This window comes from Fundulus heteroclitus, unplaced genomic scaffold, assembly GCF_011125445.2.
Source record: "Fundulus heteroclitus isolate FHET01 unplaced genomic scaffold, MU-UCD_Fhet_4.1 scaffold_56, whole genome shotgun sequence".
In the NCBI taxonomy this organism is placed as follows: Eukaryota; Metazoa; Chordata; class Actinopteri; order Cyprinodontiformes; family Fundulidae; genus Fundulus; species Fundulus heteroclitus.
The window spans coordinates 674,588-678,272 of record NW_023396989.1 but is presented as its reverse complement, the minus strand read 5'-3'; positions in this window follow the sequence as shown (position 1 = coordinate 678,272).

The window sequence follows — 3,685 nt, the reverse complement described above, 5'->3', positions numbered from 1 at the left end:
TAGTTTTAAAAACATCTGGGTAGGTTGAACAGAATAGTGACTCTGTGTCGTCTATGCTGAGGATCAGTCTGCCCGTGGCAGGGAGGCCCAATCAGGGTGTGGTCATGTCCTTCACGATCAACACCTCCTCCTCAATCTTCTGATCCCCCTCTGAATGACAGCGTGCTAGGATCTCTTCCCTGTATCGTTCCTCATCATCACCAATCTGATGCGTGACGGAGCCGTGGGTAAGAACCGTGGGTGTAGAGCGCGTACCGGCCTGGACTCAGAACCCTGTGGATGACGATGCCGCAGACAGAGAGAGGTTCTAAGTTGTGGTGTCAGCAGTTTGTCGGCTGCGCTGAGGGGGTTTAAACAAACAGCATCCTGATGAGTGGTGTAACAGGAAGAGCCTTCAGCAGAACCATGAATCAAAGCATTCACTTTATTATAGGAAAATCATGTTCTGTTCATTTTCCGGAAACAGAGGTCTGGCTTCAGTGAAGCTGAAACTGGATGAATCCTTTGATTCCCAGCAAACTGAAACATGTTGTCCCGGTCTGCTCTGCACCAGTTCCTGCAGGACCTTCCCAGTGGGTGGCGCTAACTATAACCCAGGTAGTGTATCCTTCACAGCTGAAAACCTCCTGTTTCCAGTCTACATCCTGAAACATCAAGAAGAAGAATCAAAATTTGTTACTGTCATCATGTGACATTTTAGTGAGACACCAGCTCAAAGAGTTCCTACAGAGTTCCTACAGAGACACAAGACATAATGTTGGAGTTGAAGGATAGATCTAAACGATGAATTCAAAAAGAGACCGTCACTTTACAGAGCGACGTACATCACCATGCAGCTGCATGAATGCATCAAACATTCACAGAGAAGTTAAAGTGTTCAAATAGTCATTAGCAAAAACTGGAATCAACTGTGTAATTTACGTGAATGTCCAGACAAACTGATAAACTAAGTGTCCAGATAGACATCAGCATGAAGGACAGTGTCAATAACCCCTAATCGGACCAGAACCTGTGGAACCAGCAGCGTGTCTGTAAACATGTAACAGACATGAGCTGCTGGTTCACTGACTCCCAGCAGGGGGCGCTACCCTCACAGCTTTGGGAGAGAAGCTGTTTATAAGTCTGTTAGTGTTAATTTAATGTTCCTGAATCGTTTCCCTGATGGAAGTGGGTCACACAGAACCTTGTTCTGGTGGAGGGGATCAGTGGAAGATGCGTCTGGCCCGCTTCTGGACTCATGCTACATAAACAAGTCTAGATCCTGCAGACGGCATCCCACAATCCCCTGCTCTGTCCTCTGTGCTAGGTCCTTCCTCTCCTGGACTGTGCAGCTCCCACACCACACAGTGATGCTGAGACATAAACGCTCTCTATTGTAGCTCTGTAGAAGGTCTTTAGCAGCTTAGTGGAAGTCCAGAACTTCTCAGGTTGCTGAGGAAGAAGAGCTGTTGTTGGGCCTTCTTCACCAGGTGGGAGGTGTTCTCAGTCCAGGAGGTCAGAGGAGATGTGAATATCCAGGAACCTGATGCTGTCCACACCTCCACCACCTCCCCCTGTATGTAGAGAGGAGGTGTTCAGTCCTCCTGGACCTCCTGTCATTTATTATCACCTCCTTGGTCTGACTGGTGTTCAGGATCAGGTTGTTTCTGGAGCTCCACTGGGTCAGATTGCTGACCTCCTCCCTGTAGTGGGACTCATCATTGGTGGAGATGAGACCCACTACAGTGGAGTCATCCACAAACTTCTCCACCGTGTCTGTAGGGGGGACAGCAGGACAGTCCTGGGTGAAAAGGTTAAGAGAGCTGGGCTGAGGACACAGCCCTGTGGTGTTCCTGAGGATCAGTGGAGCAGATGTTCCCCATCCTCACCACCTGGGTCTGTTGGTGAGGAGGTCACTGATCCAGGAGCAGAGAGGTGGAGAATCCCAGACCAACCATGAGTCTCACAGCCTGTTATCTCCAAGAACCCTCGGACTAAAAGTAGCTCTCAGAATTTCCTGAATTCTAGGATATTTCTTAGACTTTTACCTCGGTGAGATAAAAGTTATTCACAAAGCATCTTAGGCCTTCAGAGCTGCTGAAAGTGAAAGTGATAGTAGAGAGGAGAACTTTTAGAGCCTCGGAGAGTCTGAAGCAGGAAGGTGGAGGAAATGGAGAGAGCTGATTGGCTGGAAACACGAAGAGAGTTGATTGGCTGATTCACCACTAAACAGAGAGTGCTGATTGGCTGGAAACACGGAGAGAGCTGATTGGCTGATTCACCACCTGAACAGTGAAGGAAAAGTACATAAACTTCTATAGCAGCCAACCAGACAATTATTAATATTTAGATAAGATAAAGGTTATCGTCCCCATAGAGGGAAATTAATTCTTATCAGCAGCCAATGGGTTAAAGGTGCAGATCTGGTAACATCATTTTATTGAGGATAAATAAATAAAAGGAAAAAGTTTTAATATTCATGTGTAAAAAGTGGAAAAATCTGCAAAGAATATAATACAGGGGAGTTTTATTTATTTACATAAATGTTTTCTCAATAATACTGATTCTAGAAGAAATGGGAAAAGTCACAGAAAATAAATACCTAAGTTCTCTGGACACGACTCTGTCTGCTTCTTCTCGGCAGCATCTCAATCACCCTGAAGCTAAAAGTCTTTGCAGGACGTTCTAAGTTCTAAGTTAGGAGCTCTGAGGGACTCTGGGGATCTTTGGGAACATGTCCTGATCTTTCCTCATTGTTCCCATGACGTTCCCCAGTTTCCTCTACTTCTCCTGTACAATGTCATTAAAATGTCATTAAATCCCGATAAAATCTCTTAATGTTTCCCAAACAGCAGCAAACAGACTGAACTGGACCTGCATTAGCGGATGCTGATGCAGGGCCGCCCAGCAGGGGGCGCTGTGGTCCTCAGTTGAAGCTGATCCAGCAGGAACTCACATCTCAGACAAGTCAAAGTGCTTTATGTGGTAAAACCTGAGAGAATGAACGAGGAATAAAGAAAAAAGACAAGATGGACAGCAGCCTGAAGCTGATTCTGTCTAAGTGGGACATATAAAGGCAGCTGTGAACAAACAGCTTTAATCTGGATTTAAAGGAACCCAGGCATGTTCCAGATTAGTGGAGCCGAACTGAACTTTATCCTGAATAGAAACAATTCTCCACTTTAGCTCCAGGTTTACAAAGTCAGACCAGAGAAGATTTGAAGAATCTATGAAAACATTAAGCTCTGAATTTCTAGTCATGAAGCTTGTTCCAGTCAAACAATATAACTAAAGAAGTTATTTGTAGCTGTGGACAAAATGACTTTAGACCAAGAATATAGTTTATTTCTTCTTATTAGCAGAAACAATTCAGTTTTTCTCTGTTTGTTAATGAATTAAAGCAGTTAAGGAGTTATTTAGCATCTCCCTGTTAATCTGTTTATCTACAGCTGTATAAATAAAAAATATATTTTCAATTAAAAAAAATAAAAAAAACTTTTTAAACAAAGAAAAAAAGTATTTGAATCCAAACATATATTTGAGACTCAAAAAAAAAAATACATTTGAACACTGCTTTTCTTTGATTGAACATGTTTTCTTTCATGGAAGTCCGTTTTTGTTTTTTTGTTTTTTTAGTTTAAAGCAACCTTTTTAATTGAAGTAACATTGTTTTTTGATCGGACCATATAATGGGTAGGACATTTGT